Here is a 14,548-nt window from a genome sequence, read left to right on the forward strand (position 1 = left end):
CCCACGGGACCAGCCCCCAGTGAAGTCCCCGACGCTGAGTGTCTGATGAGCGTCCCTGGAAGACTTCACCCACGTTGTCACAGTTGTTGCTGGAGGAATTCGGGGTGACCCAGGACTCTTGGAAGCTTGCACCTGGCTCCCCCTGGACGTCACCCCGTGCTCCTTCTCCCTTTGCTCATCGCTCTGCATCTTTGTGCTGTAATAAACCACAGCCTCAGGCACGGCTGCCTGCTGAGTCCCGGCAGTCCCCCTAGAAGCCATTGACCTTGAGGGTGGTCCTGAAGACCGCCAATCCAACCTTCTTTTTGGGGGATGTGTGAGGATGAAGTGAAAGCCTTTGAAATTTTGAAGAACCCAAAGGCCCTTGAAAATCCCTTCAGTAAAATATGTTGTCATTCAAAGAGCTCCAACCTAGGCCATCTCGGGGTTTGAGCAGATACGGTGAGAAGAAATGACCCTGCTCCATTCTGCTTGGCCTTGTAACCAGTTTCAGTCGTAGCTGTCTTAAGAAAATTGGGTTCCTTTGTACTCAGAGAATCTTATTTTCTAAACAGGGACATAGGGAGGGCAGAAGGGAGAGTCTGGGGGATGAGACATGAGCTTCAGATCAGCCCAAGTATTTCCCAGCCCTGAACATTTGAGAAGTGACACAAGTTGGCTTTTTCCTCCCCCGTCTTAATGGACTAAGCCTTTGCAGGTCAGCATTCCAGATCAATGATGGAATCCCAGGGAACATTAATTCTATGATCAGCAAGCAGGGGGAAAGTGCACCCTGACATGTCCCTGGTGCACACTGTGCAGGTCACGGATTATCGATGGCCGGAAACTGCATTAGCTTGTAGCATGGTTCTGTAATTATGAAGGTGCAGGTGCACATGGGAGCATGCGCACACATGCACACACACCCAATCCCAGTGCAGAGTACTCTGGAGCACAGGCTCTGGAGACAGATACACCTGCATTGGAATCCTGACTTTCTTTCTACCCAATGGCTCTGCGATCGTGGGGGAGTTTTTCTAACTACGCTACACCTCGTTTTTGTCAGCAAAAAGTGCACAATCATTCCTACTTCCTGTAGGTGTTTTGAGGATTCAGTGAGGAAACGATCCAAGAAGCAGAGTAGACACACAAGACACAGGAGGAAGGTGGCTGCCAAGTGGCCTCGCAGGGGGCCAGCCAGCGCTTTCCAGTGGACTGCTCCTTCACACCTGCGGTGAAGGGGCTCTCTCTGTCCTGGATGGTACCTCAACTGTAGCATCGGCATAACTGTGACGTCCTCCTCACGTGGCTCTTGTGAGAAGCACATGAAGTCACCCACGTGGCATGCTGGGAGAGGCCTAGCCCAGCCCGAGTACTCAGTAAACGCTCCCCTGCCATTACTGGTACCTAAAATATCTCAGAGCTCGCTTCTCTAGCATCTTGCTTTACACGGTTCCTTGCATCCAATCTGTTTCCTTCATACCAAACAGATTGCAAATCTTTTGAAAAATAGAAATGAATTAAGAGCGTGTAGTAGTCTCCAGCAGCAGGAAGAGAAAAGAGAGCTCCCGCAGCTCTTCAGAAGGTCTAGAGGGGTGAGGTGATGCAGGCAGGAGGGCTCGAAACTAGAAATCGGGAGGGCACAAGCGCCAAGAGCAAGGGTGTGTGGACAGTGGAGAGAAGTACCATTCTGCAAGAAGGTAGGAGACGAAGTTCTTCTGTTATCGTCGGTACACCGTTGCTGTTCTAGAAGCATCTCACGTTCATTGTTCAAGTGGGCTCACCTACTAGACTGGTTGCCTAGAAGGTAAGGATTGCACATTATCTTCACCTAGAGTCCCTCCTCCCAGGTAAAGCCTGCATATTGAACGGGTGGCTGAAAATTGTTAACTCCGTATTCAGAGAACGGATGGGTGAACCATATCAGCTGCTTTCCTTTGTATCCACAAGCAGCCCCCGCGACAGAAGGGCTTGCATGGATCCATTGAGCAATTTCCAATTTTTTAAAAAGATTTTATTTATTTATTCATGAGAGAGAGAGAGAGAGAGAGAGAGAGAGCAGCAGCAGCAGCAGAGACACAGGCAGAGGGAGAAGCAGGCTCCATGCAGGGAGCCCGATGCGGGACTCGATCCTGGGTCTCCAGGATCACACCCTGGGCTGAAGGCGGGGCTAAACCGCTAAGCCACCGGGGCTGCCCAATTTCCAGTTTTAATAGAAATATTGCTTGCGAACAGATCTCCAGTAGCCTTTCTGCATTTGGCATCAACAGTGCCCCGGTGCACAAAAGAGGTCAGCTTGGGTAGAAATTTATCACGTCCATGAAGAATATAGCTTATCAGGGACAGCAATGTTAATAGAATCCATAACTGAGTCGCTCAAGCAATTATAATGTGAGAGAACAGAAGGTGGTGGCTATCCCTGCTACAGCTGAAATAAAGCCCACTCTGAGCTGGAAAAACCAGAGCTTCGGCGAGCCCTGCCATTGTTAATGATATATTCTAGATGCGCTTAAAACAAAGCCTCTGAGTCACGTTGGGTTTGACGGTGAATGTCAGCCAGCACCCAGATGGTCCGAAAGTGAATTGGCAATTCGTTTATTTGTTTTGTTACCCATGAGAAAGTATTTGCTGAATGCCAACAATGTGCCTGGCTCTAGTCTCAGAGGTGGGGCCGCCGTGGAGTCACTTCATCACTAAAATCATGGGAATGACGGCTGCTATAGTGGTTTATGGTCCAGGTCACAATTTGGGTGGAAGTAAGTATAATGGTGAATAGGTAAGGAGGTGTACACAGAAATTATATTTTAAATGTCCGTAAATGTAACGGATTTAAGGCCAAATTTCTTAAACTGGTCCACGAGCAATGTGCCTTGAGGTGTGAGGTGTGTAAAGTCTAAATAAATACGAAGCGCATTCATGGAACGTGAAAGCACTCCCTATTTGTTTAACTTGCAAATTTGAGGGGGAACCTGTGATTTTTTAATATAGGGAAGTTATACCGAGGGATGCAAAATTTTATATGTTTTTTTTAATAGTGAAACACCGAGCTTGAGAGAAATTCCCCTCTTGTAGCAGCACCTTTAGATCTCAGGTCTCTAAAGGATGTGTTTATTCTGTTCTGCTACTTTGGTAGGCTGATGGGAAAAAAAAAATCTGAAGAGTCCTGTTTCAGTGTGTTTTCTTTATTCCTCGATATTCTGGTTAAATTTCTCATTTGAAGTAATCTACCAATACCACTTCTTGCAATAGGATGAGTATGGTTTAGAAGGTAATGGTATTTGGTGTTACTGAAAACAAGACTTAACTTTTAATGAAAATGAGTCTTGGTAGCTCCACAATCTCACATGAAAACTTGACTGTCTTTTTTTTTTTTTTTTTTTACTGTTGTAGCTTGAATATAAAAGCTCCGAGGAAAGTTGTCCAAGTGGTGTGTTCTTTTTTTTCAAGAGCAAACACCTCATCAATAAGAGCTGGCATTAAAATACACTAAAGTAATTGATCTTGGGAATAATGAGGACAAAACATTGGATGATCCAACTTCTCCACCTACAGCTAAGGTCAGGCTCAGAGGAGGTCATGAATGTATTGACTCATAAGACGTAGCACTGGCCTGCAGAAGTCAGTTGGGAGCAAAATAATTGTAATAGTTCCAGAAATAATCAGATTAATTCAGGCATTGGGGTTAGGTAGGTCCCCAGCAATGCTTCTCATAGTTCTTTGTGAATAGAGACGGCCGGTTGCTTATTAAACATATGGATTCCTGGCATCCATCCCAAAGATTCTGATTCAATAGGTCTTCAGTTGCTTTGATGAACATGCTTGTCCTCACCAGCACCTCAAGGGATTCTGATACAAGTTATAATCTGACTATAGCTCGACAAAATATGGCCCTAGGTGGCCCATGGAGAGACTTCATCGTAGTCCCGTGAACCCCTGAGATGGAATGGCAACTTAGTTTTGTGGGTTCATATTCCTGGAAAGGGAACCCATATCTTTCTTCAGATTCCCAAAGGGGTCCTGACCATGAGCATTTCGGGGCTGGAAAGGAGGCCCTGAATCTGGACTCTGCGGTCAGCAAGACAAAGGAAGGAGATAGAAGAGAAGAGCTATGTAAACTGGCATGGCCGTTTAGTGCATGGATATGAGGAATTAAGCTTGGAGTTTAAAATAAATTAAAATATTGGATTTAAAAAAAAGGAGAGAAGACACTTTGTGGGTGTCTCAGGATGGGGGCGATCCATGCCTTAAGACCTTCCATCTATCTCTCTGTCAACAGATGCACTGTTGTTATGACAGCGGGGGAGGAAATGTGTGGCGGCTGCTGGAGCCGTTATAGGCAAGTAAAATGTGTTCTCAGACGTACAAATTATTTTAACCTCCCTGGAAGACTGACCAAGAGGCCAGGAATGCTGGACTGATAGTAATTATGGGGAAGAGATCCAGGTTTCTGCATTTCAGGTGTTTCTCCCACCCGCGGGCTCCCCCAAGTGCTATCCAAACAGACGTCAAGAGAGGTTGAAGGGGCCGAAGGTGGCAAAATGTAATCAGAACAAAAAAGTAAAAGAATCAAGAAATAAAAAGAGGAGGAAGGGAAGGGGAATGCATTTCCATTCCTGAAAAATGGATTTCTCATATAAAGAAATAGTTTCACCTCCGTGATCAGACACTGAATCGAGCCTCCTGTGAATGTTGCTGCGAGGCTGCTGTGCACTCTGCGGAGGGGGATCTGGTGAAGGACCATGGGTGAGAATAGAGGGACGGGCTCCCCACCCTGCAGGTGGTGTGAGCGTTGCAGTAGAGGGCCATCCTCCATGCCCAAGCCATTGTGCCAAGCCCCTCATTTGGGACTTTTGTTTCCTCTGCACTCTCTCTCTCTCCCTGTGGACTTGGCATTCTAGAGCGAGGCTGCCTGGCTCGAGGGGTGAATTTCTGTTGTCTTGCTTCCTCACCCTGAGAGAGGGACCACTGTGTCCACTGCCACCCTGGCCCCAGCCCCTGAATAAGGGCCCTGTACCCTCGCTGACTTGACATGACCTGTAAGTGACATGACTTTCACTTCCCCTTATGAGGCAGCCTCTACTCCCGGAGCCTAGAGAGGGTCTCTGCTTGTGCCCGGCAGAGACAGCGTGCATGGATCGGGGTGGGCTGGGGACATGATGCTGGTGTACAAGAATTCTGACATTATCCTCTCCAAGGTCAGGCTGCCGTGTGCTAACCAGCTGCAGTTTTGAGCATAGCGGGGGCCCTAAAGGGGCGAGATAAAGGCAAGAGAGTAAAGGAGCTTGCAGAGATCCAGCACCGCTGGCAATGGTCTCAGCCAGCTGAAGAGGGGTGGGTGAAGGGACTGTTTTCAGAAGCAGGAGGATGGGGAGCCCATTATGATGTGGGGTTCCAAAGGGTTCTGATTGGAGCTGCAGCCACAGGGCAACCAGCTCCTGCAGAGCCACGCCAGGTATGAAGAGCAGAGGAGCACCAACACTCCAACCTCTCCCTCCTGCCCTCCCAGGATCTTGGCCAGGGGCTCCCTTTGGCTGGATCCAATCAGAAGCCAGAGGACAAGGAAGCCCAGTGAGGCGGCCCCTAGAAGTCAGCCTTCTGGGCACAGAGCCTGGCAGAGGAGGGTGGATAAGAGACGCGCAGGTGAGAGGTTGGGCTGTATGAAAATGGATGAAAACCAGCACCGATACATAAAAAGGGTGTAGATGAGAGACAAGTGACCTGGTGGTGGCCACATATTTTTTTTTTTCCATGAATGAAACTCTTTCTGTCTGAAGCTCCTGCTACAAGAATTGGTGTGTTGGGAGGCTCCTCACTTCTGTTAAGTTTTATCAAACAAGCCAAAGGATGGTGTAATGGACTAGTGGGGAGGTAATTGAAGGTAATAGGACCTGTGGGGAGGTAATTGAAGTTTAATGAGGTTGTAAGGGTAGGGCTCAAATTGGGTAGGACTGGTGTCCATATAAGAGAAGGAAGAGACACCTGGGAGCGCTCTTTCTGTTCGTGTGCACACAGAAGGTCCATGCGAGGACACAGGGAGGAGGTGGCCGTTTGTAAGCCAGGAAGACAGGCCCTGCCATACATCAACCCCGCTGGCACCTTGATCTCAGGTTTCTTGTCTCCAGGGCTGTGAGAAATAAACCACAGTCACCTAATGTATGTCCAGGACGCCTAGCCTGCGGTGTTCTGTGTCGACAGCCCGAGAAGTCTGTAACACAGACGGAAACTCCCCAGTAGAGAATCCGGAATTGGTGTGGGACATAGTTGTCTTCACAGCAAACAGTAGAAAACGAAAGGCCTTTGTTGACAAATGCTCTGCCTAATTCTCTTGGTGTTCCAAATCTTTTTCTCAGCCTTTAAAAGGGGACCTGTGGATGACTTGGGGCTCGGCAAAGAAAAGGGAGTGTCTTTGATGACCTTGCATGAAAATTCCCCTAAAATAGGCAGCAGTCAGCAGTGAAGGAAGCCTTTGGAGCAGGGGCATCTGGAAGCAGCGAAAGTGGACACAGACAGAGAGGGAGCATGTCAGGTGAGGGAGGTGGCTTCTTTGACTCATATGATGTCTACACCAGCCTCGGCCTAGGTGGCTGCCAACCTCACTATGTCCCCATGGGAGGCATGACCACCAGGGGCAGCAGAGGCAGGTCTCCCAAGACATCATCTGGTCTGACAAGGCCCTGGCTGTCAGGGTCCAGCTGTGCTCACTGGGGAGGCGGACAAAGACAGCGAGAGATTGGTCTATCAGCAGAGCTCGATCTGGAGCGGTCCAGAGGTGGCATCAGGGTGTCCCTGATGGATGAGAGCACTCAGGTGGCCAGGAAGAAGCAGCCTGATAGCAACCTGGTACCTGGCATTCAGAACCTCCTCTCTGGGGCCTTCTCATTTGCAGCTTATATTTGAAACAGCATTCACTGTAGTGGCAGCTTCATAATATGTCAGATTTCTTCCAACCCACAGCCACGTGGATGCCTTATTTTCTTTTTACCTGAGGGTCAGTCTTTCCGGAGAAAATAACTATTTCCCTGAGTTGGGGAGAAAATAACTATTTCCCTGAGTTGCCCACAGGTAAAATAGATTAAACTATACATATGTCCCAGGGCCAGATACCCCAATACATCCCCTAAATATAGTGGGGGGGGGGGGAAATGACAATTATTTTCACATGATGCAACAAGGAGGGGATACTATTAACTTTATTCATAAAAAAACCCTCTGATAAAATTCCCATGATAAGCTCTACTTGGTTTGGATTATATACCACTTCATTCTTTTTTGCTAGACTTTTATTTAGGACTTTTGTTTCTATTTTTGTGAATGTGATGAATATAGAATTTCCCTTTTTTGCATTGCCTGAGTAAGCATTTGGTGCTGGAGTTATGCTAGATTTATAAAATGTACTGACCTACATGAAAAAAAAAAAAAACTATAAGGCTTTACTGGGAGATGCAAAAGATGTTCGAAGGGAGAAAATCCAGAATAAGGGGCACCTGGGTGGCTCAGTGGTTGAGCGTCTGCCTTTGGCTCAGGTTGTGATCCCGAGGTCCCAAGATCGAGTCCTGCATCAGGCTTCCTGCAGGGAGCCTGCTTCTCCGTCTGCCTGTGTCTCTGCCCCTCTCTCTGTGTCTCTCATGAATAAATAAAATCCTAAAAGAAAAAAAGAAGAGAAACCCCAGAGTGAGATATCCCCTACTGGATGCACAGTGAACATTAAAAAATGTGACTTCTTCCCATACATTTTTAGGTTTAATACAGCCTTCATCATCACTTTTTAGAACTTGATGAAATAAATGTAAAGCTCATCTGGAAAGGAAAAAAAAACAGAAAAGAGTAATTTTCCTGTTAGGACTCTCCGTGTATTTTCTAAATAGTGTAATATACGGAGTTAGTTTTTCTTAGCAGATGTTTTTTTTTGTTTGACCTTGATTACCGATCTCACCTTGTACGAGGACATTCCCACTGTGGTCAGAGAATGTGACTCTGGGATTTCTGGTCGTGGGAATTCCATGATGTTCTCTTTGTAGCTCGCGTGTGGTCACTTCTTATACATGCTCCTCTGTATGGTCCTTGTAGGTAAAGAGCTTGAGATATAGTCACAAAGGCGACTTTATAACCGTAAAATTGTCCTTATGTTTCTAAAATCTTTGCTTTATGAGTTATGATTTATTGAGGCGCAGAGATCCATCATGCATGAGCAATGCACAGATTCCAGAAGGAGGGTAAAAGTCACATAGGAATTTAGCATGAGAGCCAACGGCCCGGGTCAGCGATGGAGGGATAGGAACAGTTGCTCATCTGTGCTTTACCTTACTCGTCACACCAAAATAAATTCCGGATGCATCAGAAATCGATGTGTAAACTATTAAACTCTACAATTATTAGAAGAAAGCATGGATTCTATCCTTGGAAACTTGATGTGAGGAAGGCCTTTCTAAGCGTGACACAAACTCGAAAGGCACAATGGAATCGACCAGAACATTTAACTTTATTTTTTTTTAAGATTCAAAAAAAAAAAAAGATTTTATTGATATATTTTCGAGAAAGAGAGTGTGTGCAGGCAGGAGGGGAAGCCGAAGAAGAGAATCTCCAGCAGACTCTGCACTGAGCGCAGAGCCTGACACGTGGCTCAGTCTTACGACCTGAGATGGTGACCTGAGCCGCAACCAAGAGTCCGATGCTTCACCAACCTGAGCCCCTTAGGTCCCCCTTAGTTTTATTTTTAAAGAATCCAGCAAACTATTTCAAAGGCAAAATTGAATGCCCAACCGAGGTTAGAATTGCAACATACATATGAGAGACAAGTAATAAGTTGTCTGCAAGACCACAAGGGCCACAAGACCACAAGGGGTGAGAAAGATCCAGAGCCCCGTTTACCCTGAATCTTTCAGAAATGTAAAATTGTATCTTTTGACCTTTTTTTTTAATAACGCTTTTTCCCCTGAATCCTCTTTTGCCTCTTTTGGAACATTTTTATTCCTGCTTCCTCTCCCTTCACGTTCGCCAAATATATCTCTTTGCCTTATTTTTATTTTTAACTTTCTTGGGTCATTTTATTTTTAGGTGTGTCTTAGAAGCAGAATATCTTCGGATTTGGAAAAAAAAATTAATCCGAGCTTGCCCTTCTGAGGAGCAATTTAATCCACGTGCGTTTACGTAACATGAAATAAATCTGATCCATGTATGGCATCTTTTTTTTTTTTTTTTTTTGCCCTTTTTAAAAGATTTTGTTTGGTGTTAGTTGTCATCTTCTTTTGCAATATAAGCGATGTCTGCCGATGTCTGTAATATCCCACAGTAGTTTAAAGGTTGGCATCCTCTCTGAGGCCCCAACAGTCACATATTGGACAATATACAACAGCAGTTTCAAACACCACTAACGGCACGTAACTTCTTCTGGTCTTTCCTGTTTTCTACTTATTTTTTCTCTTTTTCCTCCTTCACTTTCCAGGGTTTGCTTCCTGAGCCTGGGGTGGGGGGTGGGTGGTTCCTGAGTCAGGTGCCCACGTTGAGGAGCCTGGCAGGAACCAGGCAAATTCTGACAACAGAGGGAGGTCACGGTGTTGGAAGTGCTGCAGGCAAACCAGGCTCCTGCCTCTTCCCAGTTGGGGACAAAGTGCAGTGAACTTTCGCCTGGTCTGTCCTGCCCAGAAGTCCCCCCGCCACCCCCCGGCCAGGAAAACACTAGCGTGGATCTGGCCACAGACCATCCAGTTGGGTCGGGTCCTGCAACCGAGGGCACCGAGATGGGTCCTGGATCGCATCCTGAATCGGGAACATGCTGGGCCTCCGAGGCCCCGAGACAGGGTGGAAATCCACCCCCATTCCCCCTAACCCTGCCCTGAGAGCTTGTGGCCTCACCTGGGCCAGACAGGTGCCCTGATGGAGCATGGTGTGTGCTGCACCTGGGGGGTTCCTGGGAGAGCCTGCCCTCCCCGCCCCCAGAGCTGTGGGGTCTGCCGAGGCCTCCAGCACAAGCGAGGCCTAAGGAGGCAGTAGTCACGCTCCGGGCAAGGGAGGAACAGCATTGCCTGCAGGGGGAACAGTGTGGGCAGAGGCTCGGGCTAGAGATCCGTGGTCTGCCTGGTGGGTCGCCTGCCACCGTTCTTGGGCACAAACACTAGAAAGTGACCCTTGCTGCCTTAGTCAAAAAAGGAGCTTACCTGGAAGTTACTAGAAGGTCTCAGAGAATCAAAGGTGGCTGGACACTCGAGCTGAGTGAAGTTGGGGGTAAGGGCCAAGGGGCCTGGGGCTCAGACCATAGCCACATCCACACCGTGGGCATAGCCCTGGCAAGGAGATGCGATCGCCGTGCTTGGATGGGGGATGCTGTCCCCACCACTGGGCCCTGGAGGCTACCAGCTGCAGAAGACCTGTTGCTGCCTCCCGGGTTTCAATGCCACCTGTTCCAGAACTACGCTCTAGGCCACGCACCGGGCTCGGGACTGCGCTATCTAGAGGAAGGGGCGCTTTGCTAGTTTGCACCCTTTGTGGGCTGGAGGGAGCCTCGGGTGGGACAACTGGTTGACCAAGCCCAGGTCACATACTTACCCCCGAACTGCCAGGGATTGTGGGGGGGAACAAGGGTCCAGACTTGCGGGGTCCTGCAGTGAGATATGGGTGCCAACTCCCACCCACCCTCATGCTATGGGGTTCCCTAAACAAAGGGAAGGAGTTCTGCAGTGGGCCTCTGAAAACCGACAACTGTCGGGGGGGCCACGGGACGGGGGCAGCAGGTGGGAGACAGCTGGACCCGAAAGCAGGTTGTCCCCTCGCTTCATGAGCCAAGCAACGAGCCCCAGGATCACCACGGGGTCGGTGACGTCCAGCTGGACTGAGAGGCTGCGTTCAGGGGATCCCCACTCTCCTCAGGGTGGGAGGATGCGACCGCTGGTTCTAAGCCAGGAGGGCGGAACTCTAGTTCCACAGACTCACTGTCCTGGTCCCTCAGGGCCTGTCTGGCCACTGCCCCGCCGCCGCCACCTGGGAGGAGTCCGGGACCCAGCGCTGACAGCGGCGTGCGGGGCCTGCGGGCCCGGCAGAGTGGGGTTCGTGGGAAGAGCCGTCCCGTCCGTGCTCACAGGCTCTGCACCTGCAGGTGCGGAATCTGTCCCTTGTGTGTATTTCTGCTCAGAGGGCACATGGCAGCCCGGCCTCGGGGATGAAGGCAACCGCAGCCAGAATGTGACATCACACCAGCCAGACAAGGGACTGAAGGGCTGAAGGGCTAACCCTTCCACCCGGAGCCCCCCTGCCACAGGGGGGGCTGGGAGGGACCCTAACAGGGGTGCAGGCAGGTGCGTAGGGCCTTTGACCCCACCTCAGAGGCATAAAGGACTCCACCTTCGAGACCACACAGCCCGCCTCGGGGGCCAGCAGGATGGGGCATAGGGTGCCCTTAGGCATCCCGCAGCCCCACACTTGCAGGCGGTCGCTCGGCCACACTGCCGACTGCGTGGCTTGTCTCATATTTTAAAATCAATTCTGTATTTACCAAGTGAATAATGTAATCGTTTTGTGTGTGTGTTAAAAGCATTACTTTGTTCCATCTGAACTTTAAATATAAACCACAAGTTCGGAGGCATTTCTCATCGTCCTTAGATATTCGGGGGCTCACACACGCTGGGTGCCGGAGCCCATCTGGACTCTGAGGGGCCCCGGCTTGCGTGGGGAGACACTTAGCCTTCCCACAGCGTGCCGCGTCACCCAGTCCCTGACACCCGACAGTGCGACAGGTGTCTGGAGCGTCCCTGGAATTCGGGGTGCGAGGTGGGTGGGTTTCAGACGTCTGTTCCACCCCAGGGCAGAAGCCTCTTTAGGAGCTGTGTACATCCAAAGGGGTCTTTAAGGAGTAAGGTAAATAGGGAATTTCTTCAACTGACTAGAATTTTCGGGGTTTGCAGACTTGATGAGCTGGAATGGGGGAGGGAGAGACATTTGGAAAACTGCAGCCTTGGTGGCGAGTCCCCAGGACCTCCCCACTTAGAGCACAGGCCCCCAGCAGTTAAGCGTCTGCCTTTGGCTCAGGACGTGACCCCGGGGTCCTGGGATCGAGTTCCGCATCGGGCTCCCCGCAGGGAGCCTGCTTCTCCCTCTGCCTGTGCCTCTGCTTCTCTCTCTGTCTCTCATGAATAAATAAATTAAAGCTTAAAAAAAAAAAAAAAGAACACAGGCCCCTCTGTCCTCCTAAGGCATCCACTGTGTTCCTTCACTGGTGCTTTCCCGGGAGGAATGGGCTCGGCTTGAGCCCGCGCACCTCCCAGCCTGGCACCTGGCGAGCGGGCCTCGTTCTCCGCCCTGCTGGCCTTGCCCGGACTCCCACCCCCCAGGCTGTGTCCTTAGGGACCCGGGACGCCCAGGGGCGGGGGGCTCAGAGGAGCTGCGGGGAGGTCTGCGCCCAGGGTTCACGGCCAGCTGCCGGCTCTGACGTGCTGGCGGCCGTGGCTTCAGAGTTATTCAAGAAAACGATCCATCCTGAAGATGCCTGCGTGATTATGGAGGCTGGAAACGTGCGGACCCACGTATGAATGTCAAACACGGGTGCTGGGGGTTCTTTTGTGGGGCGGCGGGGATGGTAAGGCAGGCCTTTTCTTGTGGGGAAAAAAACAGAAGAGCAAGAGACAGAATGAGGAAAGGAGGAGAGAGAAGGAACGGAGGAGGGGCGGGAGGAGGGAGGAGGACAGGGAGGGAGGAGGGAGGGCCAGGGGGAGGGAGGAGGACAGGGAGGGAGGAAGCCCTCTGAAGCAGGAGACAAAGGCAGGCGCAGACTCCATCCCCAGCAGCAGAAGCGTGTCAATAAAGAGGTTCAGCGCGGCCCACCGGGTGATAAAATTGGATCCCCCCCGGGGGACACCCGTGCTTGGGCATCTAAGGCAGGAGCTGGGAGCATCTCAGTGGCCCAGCAGCCTCACCTCCTGGGCGGCTTCAGGGAGCCGCTCACCCCATTCCCAGCCCCGCGTTGCCAAGGCAACCAAGCAGGCACGTTCTGGAGGGCGAGGAGGGAGGAGGCAAGGCTGGCCCGAGCCACCCCAGGGGCTGCGGTGGGGGTGTGGGGGTTCGGGGTGGAGGGGACAGGGTGCGTTCCTTCCGGGGTGCTCTCTCAGGGCAGGTTTCCAAAGGAAGTCTCCAGAAGGGGAACATGCAGGCTGGCTGGACCCTCTGTCCACAGAGGCAGGGCTGCTGTGAGTCTGCTTTCGCTGCTTTCTCGGGGTGCCTGGATGTCATGTGCTGGTTCCATGCACAGCTCCGCAACAAATGGTGTTGGTTTTGCTTTTTCTTTCAAGATTTTATTTAAATTCAAGTTAGTTTGGGGGCACCTGGGTGGCTCAGTGGTTGAGCGTCTGCCTTGGGCTTGGGTGGTGATCCCAGGGTCCTGGGGTCCAGTCCTGTATGGGGCTCCCCGCGGGGAGCCTGCTTCTCCCTCTGCCTGTGTCTCTGCCTCTCTCTGTGTCTCTCAGGAATAAATAATTTTTTTTAAAAGCACCTACTTTCTTTAAAAAAAATAATTAATAAGCAAACAAATTCAAGTTCGTTAACGCATAGCGTAGTGTTAGTTTCAGGGGTGGAATTTAGTGACCTGTCACTTGCATCCAACGCCCGGTGCCCGTTACAAGTGTGCTCCTTAATTCCCATCACGGGGTTACCCCATCCTGGGGAACAAATGTTTTTTAAAGGGACTTTTTTGTGGCTTTGAAGTACTGCACCGCCGCGTGCTGGTGCTGGAGAAGAATCTGCAGGACCACAAATGCCATAGAGCAGACACATACAAGCTTCCCTGGCTGCCCTGTGCCACCCGGCCCCCTGCCCTGCAGCCGGCCACTCTGCTGTCCCTCCTCCGTGTCCACACGGGCCCGTAATCCCACGGGGGCCGGTGCCCCCAGGTCTGTCTCCCCGCACCCACCCTCTGTACCCTGCTGTGCAGACACACCTCCCCCGCCTCCCTCGGAGCCTCTGCCCGTCGGGTACCAGCAGGAGACTGGAGTCTACTTGCCATGGCTGATGGTGTCGCCTCCCCACTGAGATGCGCCTGCGACCTGGTGGCAGCTCCAGCCTGAGCAGGTCCGGGGACACCCGGGCTGTGTCGCATTCCCCGGAAGCCTAGGGTGGGGGCTGCTCCTCCGAACCCCTGAGTTCTGCTACCTCTCACTCATCCCCTTTGCTTCTGCAGCCTGAGGGGCCGTAGCTGTTGGGTCTGGGACCTCAGTTTCCCCTTTTGCCTCCTTAGTCATCCAGTAGTGCCTCTTTGGCTAATTCCCTATATTAAGTTCTCTGCGTCCAGCGACTATTTGGCTTGCATTTCCCTGGGGACACACGCTGCTCCGTGATGGGCGCACCCCGGTCATCCAAAGGACACCTGGTGCATTAATACCTCTAACCGGCCTCGCACAGCCTGGTGCCCACCTGCTCTTCCAGGCAAGGAGGCGCAACCCTCGGCCGGTGATGGGCACGTGGGATGTGTCAGGTCTTCACTACAAACATCCCTGCTGTGCGCAGCCGTGCACGCGCGGCTCTGCAGGAGGAGGTTCTAGAGCTTCCTTGTCTTTCCTCTGGTTCCTCTTCCATCCCTCGGAGACGCCGC

The 14,548-nt window shown here is 51.0% G+C and overlaps 1 long non-coding RNA gene across 1 annotated transcript; it reads left to right on the forward strand.

Annotated features, from left to right (window-relative positions):
- The first annotated feature begins 5,404 nt into the window (after nucleotides 1-5,404).
- LOC140616234 (uncharacterized) lies at nucleotides 5,405-9,195 on the forward strand. The gene is made up of 3 exons (XR_012016774.1): nucleotides 5,405-5,619; nucleotides 6,330-6,505; nucleotides 9,034-9,195. It is a non-coding gene; the product is annotated as an uncharacterized lncRNA (long non-coding RNA).
- Nucleotides 9,196-14,548: the final 5,353 nt, after the last annotated feature.

The sequence above is a fragment of the Canis lupus genome, chromosome 24, assembly GCF_048164855.1.
Source record: "Canis lupus baileyi chromosome 24, mCanLup2.hap1, whole genome shotgun sequence".
NCBI lineage: Eukaryota > Metazoa > Chordata > Mammalia > Carnivora > Canidae > Canis > Canis lupus.